General features: G+C 44.4%; 1 protein-coding gene and 1 long non-coding RNA gene across 2 annotated transcripts in view; one reads left to right on the forward strand and one right to left on the reverse strand.

Annotated features, from left to right (window-relative positions):
- Positions 1 to 14,095, forward strand: part of LOC142070666 (uncharacterized) — a 55,252-nt gene extending 41,157 nt beyond the window's left edge. The window contains exons 2-3 of the long non-coding RNA XR_012666628.1: positions 8,688 to 8,965; positions 12,466 to 14,095. This is a non-coding gene — a long non-coding RNA (uncharacterized LOC142070666). The remainder of the gene's footprint in view (positions 1 to 8,687; positions 8,966 to 12,465) is intronic.
- The window catches only part of CACNA1C (calcium voltage-gated channel subunit alpha1 C), a 706,039-nt gene that overhangs the window by 320,439 nt on the left and 369,600 nt on the right, over positions 1 to 16,000 (reverse strand). The gene's annotated exons all lie outside the window — the stretch shown is intronic.

The raw sequence follows: 16,000 nt of genomic DNA on the forward strand, positions 1-16,000 counted from the left end.
TGGGGGGTATATATCACACCCCCACCCTCCTGATTTTTGATTATCCTGTTGATGTCCCATACACTGTTAATTATTTCTCCATAAGCTTTTAATTTATTTATTTGAACACCATACATATTATTGCCAACACCAAGCGTTCAGAAACCACAAGTGAGGTCCCAGAATCATGAGATATTTAAAAACAACACATTTTTGGTTTTTTCTCTTTGCCTTCTGGTTTCTCATCCTTTAGAGTACATTTTGTTCATATTTTCAAGCTTTTCTCTGAACCTATGAGGGTTTCTGTCTTTCTTTCTTTCTTTCTTTTAAACAAAAGCTGAGATTCTCACAGAATCACTTGCCTCCAAGAGCTGGGGCAGTAATAAAAACACCAAATATTGTGAGACTTGTAATATTGCAAGAGTTGGCAACTGTAGAAAACTGATCAAAGTGCTCCACAGCCAACCAAAATTAACTCTCATCCATCCCCATCACCCCAAAGACCTTGGAAATTACATGTGTTTTGCAATGTTCATAACAGATGGGCTCTGCTGGACCACTAGGGGAGTGAGTTCTAAAGCCATGGGCCTCACCCGAAATATAACCTGTCATCAGCTCCATTTTGTTTTCACCTTGAGGCTATTAGTTAAACATTCCAGCTGATTTCAAGTGCCATGATATCACCTGAGGAGAGAGCTGCTTTTGGGTATTAATATCGTTGCAATCCACAGCTGCCTTTAGTTTATTAATGGTACATATGCAGTATAGTGATATCCAGTGGGCCTCCGTTTCCGCTCACACCAGCTTCACAGTGTTGTAATACCATTGGCATCAGTGGAGTTATTCCTGATTGACTCCTTTACACCTGTGACACTGAGAGTAGAACCAGTCCCACTATCACAGAGTTAAGTATGCACTTGTTCCTACAAACATAGCACTTTATCACTAATTTTAAACACTTTTAAAATAAATTATATATGCATTTTCACAATCTGGCTGGCAATTTCTTTTTCCAGTGACTCGTAAACATTCACATTCATTAATGAATAGTAAAGGTTACTATTTAGTATTATAGAAATGACAATTAACAACACTTGCTAGTTGTCAGGTACCAATAGAGTGCAGTGACATCAGCTAAAACGTTGGTACAGTACAGAATGTTTCCTGTAACTTGCTGGCATTTTGTTTCAAAGGTTTGATTGGCGCTCCCAAACTATAAGAGATGGGCCCACGCTTCACAGTTGGGGTTTGGGCCCAGGTCTGGATCCAAACTCCTCTGAAGTTTGAGGTTATTTGGCTCCAGCAACTACACCGAGATACTTTGCTTTACAGATCCCACCATTCTAAGAGCTTGCTGCACTTTAAGATATGACACAATTTCTCTATTTGAAATTAAGTTCCTTTTGTAGCAGGGGAAGTGATTTTGAATTATCCTTTCTCAAGAGGCACTTGGACAACACAGGCATCTGGCCAAGAGGCTGAGAGGAGACAGATAAACCTGATGACAAACATCTAAATGAAAAACTTCACCTTCATTAAGATGGTTTCTCATTCTGCCTAATGAATATGGCCACAACGCCTCTAATGTTTCACTCTGGATGCTGCAGTCATTATGGCCAAGACTTGAGATTTTCAGATTTTCCCAAAACCTAATCTCTCACGTGTATTAACTCTGGCAGCTGCCCAAGTGACTGAGAGGGATTTCCCAAGCACCTTCTTCCCGTTCCTTGCCAGCCTGAAGCCACTCAAAAAACCCAAACAAACCTGCAACACTGGACACTGGGACCAACAGCCACTGCATACAGCAATTCCAGTCATGTTCCTGTGGAAAGATGGGAGAGCAAGAGGAGACAGGATTTCCTACAGAGGTGAACATCCAAAGATAAAGAGAGAATGCCTGTCCCTCTCTTCCTGGGCACCTTGCTTCTTCTCTCGATTGATAATACCTCAGACATCTACACTGTTTGTTTTTTCCCCAGGAAAAAGTTACTAGCATCACAGAAATCACAGATAGAAAAGTTCGTCCAGTGGGGAGGTGGGATGCAAAACAGAATTGATCTCTACAGCATATTCTCCAGGGCTTTGCCCAATCTATTTTTAATGACCCTCTAATGAAGACACTTTCACTATTTCTTTCCAACGCATACTCTACAATCTAGGAGGCCTCACAGTTAAAATGTTTGCTAATATTTAGTCCAAATTTTCATTTGCTCAACTTCACCCCATTACTGCTGATATTTACCCCATTTCATTCCCTGAAATGAGTTTCCAAACCAAATGAGCCCCCCCTTTAACCTTTTGGGAAAGAGGAGAGTAACCAATGCTTTCAAAAGCTCTAGCATTGTTCTGCACTAAGGAGCCAGACTCTTTTTTTATTCAGCAAACAAGAACTCGACTAAAATAGCATCACGGAGATTGTTTAAACTAGGAGTGAGGAAGAGAGGACAGATACATCCCCTGGAGTATGCAAAGCACAAATGAGATTGAAAAGTGAAATAGGCTTAGATAAAGTCACCTTGGCTCAGTTACACAATCACATGTTGCAATAGCATTAGCATTGTGATATCAGTGCCCCTTAGTCTAACCAAATCTTATCATCACCCTACGAACACAGCTCCGTTCCCCACAAAACAAAACTATAACCAGCAATGGGCATTGGTGCCCCAAACGTTCCATCCAGAAGCTAGCATCCTTTCATGCAGCCTCCGCTCCACAGATCAACTGCAGACACATGGAAGGGCCAGCCCCAGCTGTCCTGGTTTATTAGGGGGTGGACAGAGAGGGTAGCTGGCCTCAGAGTGCTGGCTGGCAAAGGGACTGGGAGGAAATCCCACCCCTGACTTCCTGCTGCCATCCCACCTCTCACTGGAGAAGAAGAATGTTACCCCAAAGCAGGAATTCAGCCCTGCCCCAGTGGGAACAAGGGGCTGGCTGCAGGCCATCTGGATGGCTCAGCCGTCATGGGGCCGGGCTGGAGAGAGGACAGATAAGGCTGAGGCCTGAACATATGTGGCTTTGCTGTGGTTGCTGGGGGGGGGAACAGTCCAATTACAGCCTGAACCCGTGACTACAGGATCAGCCCAAGGGACAGACTAGAGGCACTGCGATGGCCAGGCTAAAAACGGTTTAGACTCAGCACAGGAGTCTTGACCAGTAGTGAAGGGAACCAAGGGGTTGGCCCTAATGGGAGGCAAGATTGGTCCTCTCAGCCACATGGCTTGAAATTTGGGATTTGCTTAATGAACCTGGCAAAAAGAAAAGGAGTACTTGTGGCACCTTAGAGACTAACCAATTTATTTGAGCATAAGCTTTCATGAGCTACAGCTCACTTCATCGGATGCACCTGGGGTATCCCTACTACACATCAAAACATTAAAGGATAACAAGCATCTGTTCACTAAAGCGGGCCCTGCCATTCATACTCTGGTGGTAGTAAACTGATACTGAAGCCATCTCACTTGGGCCCTGTAAACTGAACTATTGGTGAAGGAAGGAGATTTCTGCAATAGTTGCTTCTGGAGTTCTCAGTCTAAAGACTGTCACCAAAGGGTACCTATTTTGCTGTGGACACCAATACATTTCACCTTGGACACTATCCAGCCATCAGATGACAACCTGCAGCTCCTACTACTGTGGCCTAAATTTGAAGCAAGCAGTAAATCAGACATTAAAGGATCCTTATCCCATTACCAATCCCCTGAAACAGCCAGCCCCCCACTTGTCCTTTTAAAATGGATTTATTTGTCCTGTTTAAGTCTACACATGTATTGTGGTGGTTTGGGAATTCAAATACTTTTTATATTTGCAAAGTTTGATATAGTTTCCCTCTAACAAGGAATCCAAAACACACGTGTTTCCAATATAAGGGGATAAAGAAAAGGCTGACTTTACTGAGCTTGTCTCCAAACCAGAAGGGATGGGCACTCAGTCCTGGCAAGGAAGCAGGCACCTTGAGCTAATTTCACCCCTGGTGTAACTCCATTGACTTAAATGAGCTTATACCAGGGACGAATTTGGCCCATTGTGTCTGTCTCTCTAGTGATCCCTTCTGGCAGGGATCCCAGATGACAGATCCTTTTTATGGGAGTAAAAGTGGAGTGGAGAAGATGATTGAGAGTGCTCTGTGCTCCAAAAGGGGCGCTTTCAGAGAAAGAAAATAAAACAGTGACATTTGGAGACGGACTGACTTCCTGTCACAAGTTAAGCTATGTCACAAACAAGCCTGTAACTGGGTTCTGCTTTGGGGTTAAACTCCACTTTGCTTTCAGATAAAACACTGCTCAGTTTTCAAAGGTTATGACAAGGCTGTTTGGAGTCCCTTATCCGAGGTTATCCTTAACCTAATGATTGGAGACTAGAAAATTGCTCGTCTCCCTCTCTGTGTGACATGGAGTTACAGAAAGGTCCACATTAATTGTCTCATTGACTTCAGCAGGAGGTTTTCATTGGTGAAATCTGAGATGGTGGGAAAAGGAGCCACTGGGCTGACTCCTTGGGCTTGTCAGATCAACTCAGCTCACATCCCAGGGTGGTCTGGCTGCATGCACAGGTTCATTCTCTTGCACTTGTGCGCATGTACACACAGACATACACAAACACCTTATTAATAGGCAACTGACAGGCTGGCAGGTCATTCTTAATAATTTATCTTATTATCCTAACTAACGATAACATAAAACAATCCAAATGCAGGCCAGCACATTCATCTGTGACCTTTACCTAAATCAGCCTGGTGAAAGACAAAATAACACTGAGTGTTGAGCACTGAGTGTTGCCCTTCACTGAAAAGAAAAGAGGAATGCAATAAGCATGGTCACTAATTGCCACTCTAATGGGTGGTGTAGAGAGAGGGAGGGAGCTGAGGAGATCCTACCAAAGTAGTACAAAACAGAGGCAACCATGACTCTGCTCTGGCTTATTACTCATGCAGGGAGTGCCAGCAATTTAATTCTGGGAATGCTCCAAACCAGGCCTCACAGCAAGAGATGCCAGACCCTAGCAGCTGCATTGGCAAGATACCCTGGCACATTGTTCTTTGCTGTCCCATTCTCCCAGGGTGGTTAGGTGAAAGTAGTTAATCTTTTAATATAGAGAATTTTCTCAGGACTGCTTCAAACAAATCTAGGGCACCCTGCAAGGCAACTCATTTGGACTCCTACTTGCCAGACCCAAGATTTAATGTATGACCTTCTCTTTCACGATGCACCTCAAATGCTCTATCATGCCAGATGGGGGAAGGCTTCCGATCCACATAGTAAGGGGGGCATTCAGCCATTTGTTCCAAATGTATTTTTTCCCCATGGAGGCTCAAGTTGTCTCCCCAGGGTTCTGAGTCTCCACACTGTTGCTCTTACTCCAAACCAAGCAGCACTGGGCAAGGGGATGGGATGGAACCCTAATGAACTCGGGGTCTCCTCTGGCTGCAGCTGTGACATCACTGTCTGTACTGGCCCACTCTCACTTTACTCCCTCCATTTGTCTAGCAATGGCTTTTCCTCTGTCTTGCACATAATCTCATCACTGTCATTGCAAGATCCTTCTCCTCTGAAGCTTCTGCCAGGCCCAATTACTTTCCAGTATCTCTCTGCTTCATTGACTCTTCATCTCATTTCAAGTGTGAGCTGGAAGATGTAAGTGTGTGTGTGACAGAGAGGAAGATGTACGTATGAAAGAATGACTAAGGAACAGAGAACTATTGGGGGAACCTTTTGCATGTGGAGATACAGGCATCTTTCTGTCTTCCAGCAGAAGAAATTTTGGGAAAGAATGGCTCCTTTCAGCACAAGCAGTTAAAGTTCAAGTGGGGTGAGAAAAACATCAAGTAGTATGTGCTGGATAACCCCCTTGAGATCATAGTAACCGCTGGAGCAACACAAAGACAGAGAGCAGAGATATGGTGGCAGGTGATACCTCACTCAGGAAACCACATGCAGGAAGAGAAAAGCATTATGAGAGTATCTTGCAAACGGGAGGCATTCTGGTTCGCAGCTGGGAGAGCCAAGAGAGCCTGAGAAGACAAACAACTCCCATTTGCTATCAAGCTACTAATGCTCACTTCTGATTGACCTGTGATGCCAGCCTTCACTAACCCCTTGTTAAATTTTCACCTTTATGTTTTCTCCCATGCTGCCCCACCTGGTTGGGAGATGCTCCCCATAAACATCTGCAAAGCTAGCTCATTGTCCATTTTCACAGTCTATCATGCTGACCAATAAAGTCTCATTACTTACGTGAACTCCCCCATCTATTTGTGGCCCTGTGTTGTCTCTTGTCTTATACTTAGATTGTTAGCCCGTTGGGGCAGGGATTGTCTTTTAGTTCTGTGTTTGTACAGCACCTAGCACAATGCGGTCCTGGTCTAGGTGCTACAGTAATACAAGTAAATTATAAGATTTCAGTCCCTTTCTCCTTTATTTTTCTAAAATGATTTGTGTATTATTATTAGGAGACGACAAGGTGTGATGCTTTCTTGGGGCACCCAGAACTGTAAATCACCTTGTCACCCCTCTGCCTTAGCAAGAGAGAGAGAGATTTGCTGCTGCTAAATTGTGTCAGCTCCCTGACACTGCAGTCTGTCACCCGGTCCAACAAACTCAGGATTCTGAAACTTCTTCCATTCCTTGCAGGTGACCCTTGCTGCCCCCAATTACCAACCCCTCCCCACCGCCCCTCCCCAGAAGGGTGTTCCTCTGCAGCATCCAGGCCTTAGTGCTGGGCATTTACAGAAATTACCCTGTCCGCTGTCTCCAAAGGTAGAGATACAGCAGCCTGTTGGCTCAGCTGAGGACTCACATCTCACTTTAATATAACAGCACTGAGGTGAATTTATAACAAGAATAAACTGCTTAATAAAGATCAGAGATTTAGGTGATACTCAGTAGAGATAATAGAAACAGAAAATAGTTACAAATAAAACAAAAGGATAACCACACTTCCTAGTGACTTAACAGGCAGCAACCCTTGCCTAAGAGAAGTCTCTTACCTAAAGCAGCCATTCAGCATCACCCACCTACATAGAGGATCCACCATTCAAAGATACAGAGAGCACTGGCCTCCTCATCCCCTAAGTGATGGCTAGGGGTTCTCTCCCTTTCTTATAGTCCAATAAACCTTATAAGTATATCCCTTGATAAAGTTCTTCTTCCCTGCTGTTTGCGCTCCAGCAAGCTGACACCATGCTGTTTCCTCATCCTCCTGGTAACTGGTGTTTACCTAAGGTACAAATGAACAGCTGATTGTATCTGGCTCACCCTGCTTAATTTACGTTCGAGATCCAGGCAATATTCATTTGTCTAAGACAAACTTGTTTTTCAACTCTGCCTCCAAGACATATTTTAAGATCATATTTCAGCACACATACATAATTCTTTAAACACCATCCGTATATACATAGCACAATGCTATTAATGCCTGGTGTGTCACCAGCTTTCATTTGATATCTTACACAACATCCTGTCTAGATAAATACAATACCAGCAATGTGTTAGGTGTAGTGATTTTGTCACGTTTGATAGGAGTTGCTGTTATGTGGTAGTGAATTCTTTGCCAGTGGGTACTGAGTGGTTCTTAGGGCCACACAAGAATAAACTAGAAAACCGTTTATTACTGCCCAGACCCAGTTCCCAGGATTTGGCTACTTGAGACAACATTCTCTGATTTATTTCACAAAATTTTCACTGGATCAGTAACTTGGAGATTTTTTTCAAGATAAGAGGATTTAAAGAAACAAAGTTAACAATGATTTTCACTGAATATTGCTATGACTATCTTAACAAAACCCAAGGGAGACATCTTATTATACCCATTCTTGAAGGATGGACTTGCCTCTCAGATATTCACTGCTCACATTCACTGGGTAAAAAATTAATATAATAAATTCTGTAAAACTGAACAATTAGGAAAACAGGCACATATTTTGAGCAACTTTCATCTGAGAAACTCAAAGCAAATAACTTACTATCCCAAAGATAATTTTGAGAAGTCATAGGGAAAATAATGAAGAGCAAATATAGTACCAATTTTCCAAAAAAGGAAAAAACAATCCCTGGCATTTGTTAGCCGAGCAAAGTTCAAATAATGGCATTTCTGTCTGTCTGTAATGTGGCAACTCTAATAAATTCCACCATTGCAGAGAATGTGGTAGGCATCAATAGGCAGAAAAACCAAAAGGGGGAAATAGGACACACACAGAGCCCCTGGCAACTGATTAGACAAGCCAGCAGATTCAATCAGCTCCCTAATTGTCTATAGATCAAAGAACCAGCTGATGGCAGCCATTAACACCTTCCTGCATAACAATAATCCCCATCTCACCTCTGCCCATCTTCCCAATTAATCTTACAATGCTGACACCCTCAAAGATTTCCCTCCCAGACAGAGAGAAATTAAATGAATATTGGTTGGGGACTCTAGCACAGGATTCAAGACAGGGAAGGCCAAAACCAGACTGACCAAAAAACATGTCCCTTTTAAGGCCTCCAAACTGACCCTGGCTGGCAGAGTTCCTAGTTCTTACTATTTTAGGAGGCAGACAGGCTGGTTTTCCCCTCCCCTTGGTATCTGTTTCATTTCAAACCAAAACTGAATCTTTTGTTGTTTCTCGCCCAAAAGGAACAAGGAAACGTTTTGTTCAGGTCGATTCAAAATGCCACTATCTAAACGAAATGGGTCAATCTGACTTAAAAAAAAAAATTCTCTAATTTTTTCAGCTGAAACTATTCACCGAATCTGACCCGAATTCAGGAAGAGTTTGTCACCCCAACACTGCATTTTCTGTCAAGATTACAATTCAGCAGAAAACCATCACCCAGCTCTGTACAGGGGGCAGTGTGCAGGAAGAGTGAATTCTACAGTAAGGAAGGGGATGGTTGATGTGATAGCCCTGTCTCCTCCCTACTCCCATGGGGGAAATGTATAACTCTGAGACTCTCTGAGTGGAGGGAGCAGTCCCTGTGCTCCATGATCACTGGAACTGCATTCACTCCAGGTAAGTGCTCTGGATATGGAAGGTGGTTGTGGTGATGGTGTGGAGCTCCTTGTGACCTCATTTCCCTTACTACACACCTGCACAAATGCCAGGGACAGCATCTACAATTTGTAAGTGGCCCATATCTTAATGCAAAGATTTGCCTGTGGACACCACTCATCCCATTCGCTACTGTGTGGATCACCTCACTTCCCAGTGCACAGACCACATTCCCTCCCATTTGTGATCACATAACATCACTGGAGCAACTCTAGCAATTGCCTACAAAGAAGGGCAATATTAGGCATGCATTTAATATGCTTTAGAGTGCTGTAATGAAATTTAGCCACTGTAAGCAAGAAAGGGGAGACAGCACCATTTGACCAGCCTGTTCTCTGTAGAACATACCAACCCTGCTCTGTGAAACACTTCTGGTTCAGAGACCACAGTCTAGGAAGCACTGATCTATAGAATAGGGGAATAAGTTAAAAGCTGCTCTCATTTAGAAAGACCAGATACTGCCAGAAAAACCTGATTATCTTTTTTACAGAATTATAAAATTAATGGATGAAGGGAAGGCAGTAGATGTAATGTATTTGGATTATAAGCAGTTGACAGAGCAGAGCACCTCATGAAATCTTATTCATGAAATTAATTCACTTCAGCTTGTTATGAACACAGCCATAGGGAATGAAAACTAACAATGTCAGTAACCAAAAATTAATGATATTGGCAATATATCAAGTTTGGGTGAGTGGTATCACAGGGATAAATGTTGACAGGTTAGGTCCACGCTTTAAGATCTTTATTACTGCTCTGAAAGAGGAGCGGCAGCTCATTAAGATTCACAGATGATACTAAAGTGAGAAAAGTTGCATACCTTGGTGACGGCAGAAAAATAACAGAAAAGAACCTGGGGAAACTGGAGCAAACGTAGTCAGAAAATAACAATGAAATTCAGCTTTGAAAATTGCCAGCTACTCCACTGGGAGAAAAGTAATCAGGCAGGGGAGAATCTGAGAACGTAATGGTGAAAGAAACCTGGGATAAGAGAGTGGACAGTAAATTAGACATGAGTTTTCAATAAGACGTGGTAGCAAAAGAAGCCACTATAATGTTGGGCTGCACAAAGAGGCATTGGGATCAATCCTGGGCTGTGGCTAATGCAGCACAGCTCGGGGTGGGGTGTAGAGGAGAGAGGTTCACTTTGTGTTTCCTTGATCCTGGGTTGTGCAGGAGCCGGACCACTTCCTGGAGTAAGTTAGAGCATTCTTAGAGCTGTTGTAAGTTGTGCCAACTGACAGTGGCCCAAAGGTCAACATGGCAGGGATTGCCATGGTCCAGGTCTGCGCCAGCTATGTTCCCTTTCCTCTGGTGATGTTCCCTGCACTGGCTGCAGAGAGGCAGGGTGTAAAAGCTGCGACAGTTCCTCTATTCCACCCCAGGATCTCCCTATGCAAGAGGAATTTTCTAGCCTTGAAGACTGGCTTTAGAGTTCCCTTGTACTGGCAGAGCAGTGCAAAATGCCCCCAGCAGCTGAAGATTGGGGCTATCACATCACAGAAAGAGAGAAATAGTCCCTCTCTCTATCGCATGTATATGAACACACGTAAAATACTTAATTCAGTTCTGAGCAGCTCATCACCAGAAAGATATAGATGAATGAGAGGCAGAAGAGCAACAAGTATGACCAGGGACTGACTCAGAAGGGAAGTTTAACAAGCTATGCATAGCTTGACTATTATATATATGACTATGCATAGCTTGACTATTAAGAAGGGGATCATAACAGACTGCAAATATTACAAATATTTGAAGGCCATAAACACCAAGGAAGGAGAGGAATTTAAGGTTGTACAAGAAGATATAACTAGAAATAATGGCATAAAATTTAGAGAGGGTAAACTTACACTGAATATCTCATTTTCCTGAGACTGACTTCTGGTATACTATTGAACACTCTCCCAAAAGAAAGTATGGAAGACCCTGCTTGGGATGTTTAACACTAGACTGGAAAGAACACTGCAGTCGTCCTGTAGGAAACAATTCTGCATAAGAAGCAAGAAAGACTGCACGATCTAATAAGTGTCTTCTACCTCTGACTTCTATGAGTCTAGATTTCAGGGAACTTTTAAAATATTCATTGATTAACCTTCACAACAGCTTGTAGACTAGGAAATTATTTCATATCCATCCCTTTCTGGAAACGTATTACAGGGCTCAAAAGAAAATTATATCCTTCCTATATGTTATTTGAACTATCTTATAGAATTCCATGGAGGCATGAATATATCTTTGCGAAAGAATTTGACAGGATGGCTCAGAAAAAAAAAGTTGGTTCCATTCCTGCTAAATTCAGCAAGACTCTTTTATAAACTGAGACACAAAGAGGTTAAGTGATTCCTCAGGATCACAGAACTAGGTGATGGTGAATCCAGGGATGGATTCCAGGAGTCTTTCTTTCATGACTGGGCATTTTGGACCTAATTCAATCCTGGAAAAAGCAGCTACAACTCCCACTGAAATCCATGGGAGTTGTATCTGCTTGTGCCAGGACTGAATTTAGCCCACTCTCTCTAAAAGAACTGTATCCTAGATAGCTGAGGAGAAAGATACTGAATAGAACACTAAAAACAAAAGATGAAATATGTGTCCAGGTATATACGATCAGTTTTGGATGGAACATATAGAGGATTATATCCACGTTTTAATCATGCAATAATTAGGTGCCAGAACTGAAATAAAAACAAACATTTGTTAAAAAAAATTAGCATACTTTGAACTTGCAAACTTGGTCTTAAACTTAAATAGGCCAAATTTAAAGGAGTTGTGCCTGCTTACCCTAAGTCAGAATTTGGCCCCAAAAGCAAAGCTTCACTCAGAAATTGAGACCATTTTGGAGATTACTGTTGTGCTGGCATGTGAGACAGAGGTGCTCTCAATAGCACATAGGAAACTAAAAAAAAAAAAAAAAGAGCATTAAAGAATTTACCTTAAAACAATAGGAACAGCAGGCCCAATTCAGCCATCAGTTAAAAGTGGAACAACTCGTACTGATTTCAGTGAGACTTTTACCCATTTATCTGATGGTAGAATTGGATCCCCTTAGGAGAGGGGGTAGGACCAGTAAAGAGTCTTGGATTGTGTAACTTTAAGGTAGCTGGGCTTGATTCTGATCTCACTTAGGGTATATCTACACTACGAAATTAGATTGAATTTATAGAAGTTGATTTTTAGGAAGCAATTTTATACAGTCGATTGTGTGTGTCCCCACTGAGCGCATTAAGTTGGTGGAGTGTGTTCACAGTACCATGGCTAGCGTTGACTTTCGGAGTGTTGCACTGTGGGTAGCTATCCCACAGTTCCCTCAGTCCCCACTGCCATTGGAATTCTGGGTTGAGCTCCCAATGCCTGATGGGGCAAAAACATTGTCGCGGGTGGTTTTGGGTACATGTCATCAGTCGCCCTTCCGTCCGTGAAAGCAATGGCAGACAATCGTTTCACGCTTTTTTTCCATGCAGATGCCATACTGCTGTCAGCAGATGGTGCAGTAGGACTGCTAACCATCGTCGTCATCCACCGTTTCCGCTGCAACTCTGCTCTCCTGGTGCCATGAATCCACCTCGCAGGTCCTCTCATCGTTCTGTGTAAATATCTATTCTCATGGTATCCATCGTCATCCACCACTTCCACTGCAACTCTGCTCTCCTGCTCTCCTAGTGCCTTGAATCCACCTTGCAGGTCCTCTCATCGTTCTGTATAAATATCTATTCTCGTGGCATCTGTCGTCATCCACCGCTTCTACTGCAACTCTGCTCTCCTGCTTTCCTGCAGACGACATACCACAGGAAGCATGGAGCCCGCTCAGATCACCGCTGCTGTTGTGAGCATTGTAAACACCTCACGCATTATCCTGCAGTATGTTCAGAACCTGAAAAAGAAGGCGAGGAGGCGACAACAGCGCGATCACGATAGTGATGAGGACATGGACACAGACTTCTCTAAAAGCATGGGCCCTGGCAATTTGGACATCATGGTGGAAATGGGGCAGGTTCCTGCCATGGAACGCCGATTCTGGACCCGGGAAGCAAGCACAGACTGGTGGGACCACATAGTGTTGCAGGTCTGGGATGATTCCCAGTGGCTGCGAAACTTTCGCATGTGTAAGGGCATTTTCATGGAACTTTGTGACTTTCTTTCCCCTGCCCTGAGGCACAAAAATACCAAGATGAGAGCAGCCCTCACAGTTGAGAAGCGAGTGGCGATAGCCCTCTGGAAGCTTGCAACGCCAGACAGCTACTGGTCAGTCGGGAATCAATTTGGAGTGGGTAAATCTACTGTGGGGGCTGCTGTGATCTAAGTAGCCAATGCAATCACTGAGCTGCTGCTATCAACTGTGGTGGGGTGATAGATGGAACGCATATCCCTATCTTGGGACCGGACCACCTTGGCAGCCAGTATGTAAACCGCAAGGGGTAATTTTCAATGGTGTAGCAAGCACTGGTGGATCACAAGGGACGCTTCACCGACATCAACGTGGGATGGCTGGGAAAGGTGCATGACATTCGCATCTTCAGGAACTCTGGTCTGTTTGAACAGCTGCAGGAAGGAACATACTTCCCAGACCAGAAAATTACCATTGGGGATGTTGAAATGCCTATAGTTATCCTTGGGGACCCAGCCTACCCCTTAATGCCATGCCTGATGAAGCCGTACACAGGCACCCTGGACAGTAATAAGAAGCAGTTCAACTATAGGCTGAGCAAGTGCAGAATCATGGTAGAATGTGCATTTGGACGTTTAAAAGCTCGCTGGTGCAGTTTACTGACTAGGTTAGACCTCAGCGAAACCAATATTCCCATTGTTATTGCTACTTGCTGTGTGCTCCACAATATCTGTGAGAGTAAGGGGGAGATGTTTATGGGGGGTGGGAGGTTGAGGAAAATCGCCTGGTGGCCTATTACGCACAGCCAGACACCAGGGCGATTAGAAGAGCACAGCTGGGCACCCTGTACATCAGAGAAGCTTTGAAAACCAGTTTCATGACTGGCCAGGCTATGTTGTGACAGTGCTGTTTGTTTCTCCTTGATGAAAACCTGCCCCCCTGGTTGATTCTACTTCCCTGCAAGCCAACCGACCTTTCCCCTTTGATCACTGCTTTCAGAGGCAATAAAGGCATTATTGTTTCAAAATCATGCATTCTTTATTAATTCATCACACAAATAGGGGAAAAACTTGCAAGGTAGCCCAGGAGGGGTGGTTGAGGAGGGAAGCACAGGGTGGGGTGGTGGATGACGGGAGGAGGAAAAGTCAAGGCCACACTAAGGTTCAAAACTTATTGAATGCCAGCCTTCTGTTGCCTGGGCAAGCCTCTGGGGTGGAGTGGCTGGGTACCCATAGCCTCCCGCCTTGCGTTCTTGGATGTCTGGGTGAGGAGGATATGGAACTTGGGGAGGAGGGCAGGCAGTTATACAGGGACTGCAGCGGTGGTCTGTGCTCCTGCTGCCTTCTCTGCAGCTCCACCAGATGCCTGAGCATGTCAGTTTGCTCCCCCATTAGGCTCAGCATTGCATCCTGCCTCCTCTCAACATGCTCCTCCCTCCTCTCATCACGTTTATTTAATGCTTTCCTGGACTCTGCCATTGTTTGCCTGCACTCATTCTGCTGAGCTCTTTCAGTGCAGGAGGACTGCATGAGCTATGGGAACATGTCATTGCGAGTGCGTTTTTTTTTGCCTTCTAATCTGCGCTAGCTTCTGGGACAGAGATGATGGGGGAGTGTGCAAACATTTGCAGCTGTGGGAGGAAAAAAAGGGAGAGTAGTATTTAAAAAGATACGTTTTAGAGAACAAAGGGAAGGCTATTTCACACTGAATCAAGCGATTCACATTACACAGCACATGTGCTTCACCCCCACTGTGAGGCTAGTATCAGGCAAGATCCCTCTCAGCCAAATGCAAACAGCCCAGCATGAACAGGCCTCCCCCCACCGCATGGCAAAGGCTTTTAGAGTATCTCCAGGAGATCTTCATGGAGATGTCCCTGGAGGATTTCAGCCTCATCCCCAGACACATTAACAGACTTTTCCAGTAGCTATACTGGCCGCAAATGCATCCCAAGTCTTCAGGGCAAATTAATATTAAACACGCTTGCTTTTAAACACTGTGTTATATTTACAAAGGTACACTCACCAGAGGTGCCTTCTCTGGCTTCGTGGTCCGGGAGCCCGCCTTGGGAGGGTTGGAAGGGTATTGGCTCCAGGGTGATGAACAGTTCCTGGCTGCCAGGGAGAAGGGATTCTCCACTTGCCTACTGTGCGCTATCCTCAACCTCCTCCTCCTCATCTTCCTCATCCACAAAATCCTCATCCCTGTTGCGTGAGACTCCCCCCTTGCAGGTATCCAGTGGTGGGGAAGTGGTAGGGGCTCCCCCTAGAATTGCATGCAGCTCATCATAGAAGCGGCATGTATGGGGCTCTGACCTGGAGCGACTGTTTGCATCCTTTGTTTGTTGGTAGGCTTGCCTCAGCTCCTTAACTTTCACACGGCACTGCTGTTTGTCCCTGTTGTAGCCTCTGTCCATCATGCCCTTGGAGATACTGGCAAATATATTGGCATTTCATCTTTTGGAACGGAGTTCTGCCTGCACGGATTCTTCTACCATACAGCGATCAGATCCAGTACCTCCCGTTCGGTCCATGCTGGAGCTCTTTTGCGATTCTGGGACTCCATGGTTACCTGTGCTGATGAGCTCTGCATGGTTACCTGTGCTGATCAGCTTGCCATGCTAGCCAAACAGGAAATGAAATTCAAAAGGGCTTTTCCTGTCTACCGGGCCAGTGCATCTGAGTTGAGAGTGCTGTCCAGAGCAGTCACAATGGAGCACTCTGGGATAGCTCCCGGAGGCCAATACCATCAAATTGTGTCCACACTACCCCAAATTCAACCCAGCGAGGTCAATTTTAGCCCTAAACCCCTTGCCGGGGAGGAGTACAGAAATCGATTTTAAGATCCCTTTAAGTCAACAAAACAGGCTTGGTTGTGTGGACGGGTGCAGG

The sequence above is a fragment of the Caretta caretta genome, chromosome 1 (genome assembly GCF_965140235.1).
Source record: "Caretta caretta isolate rCarCar2 chromosome 1, rCarCar1.hap1, whole genome shotgun sequence".
NCBI classification, from domain to species: Eukaryota; Metazoa; Chordata; order Testudines; family Cheloniidae; genus Caretta; species Caretta caretta.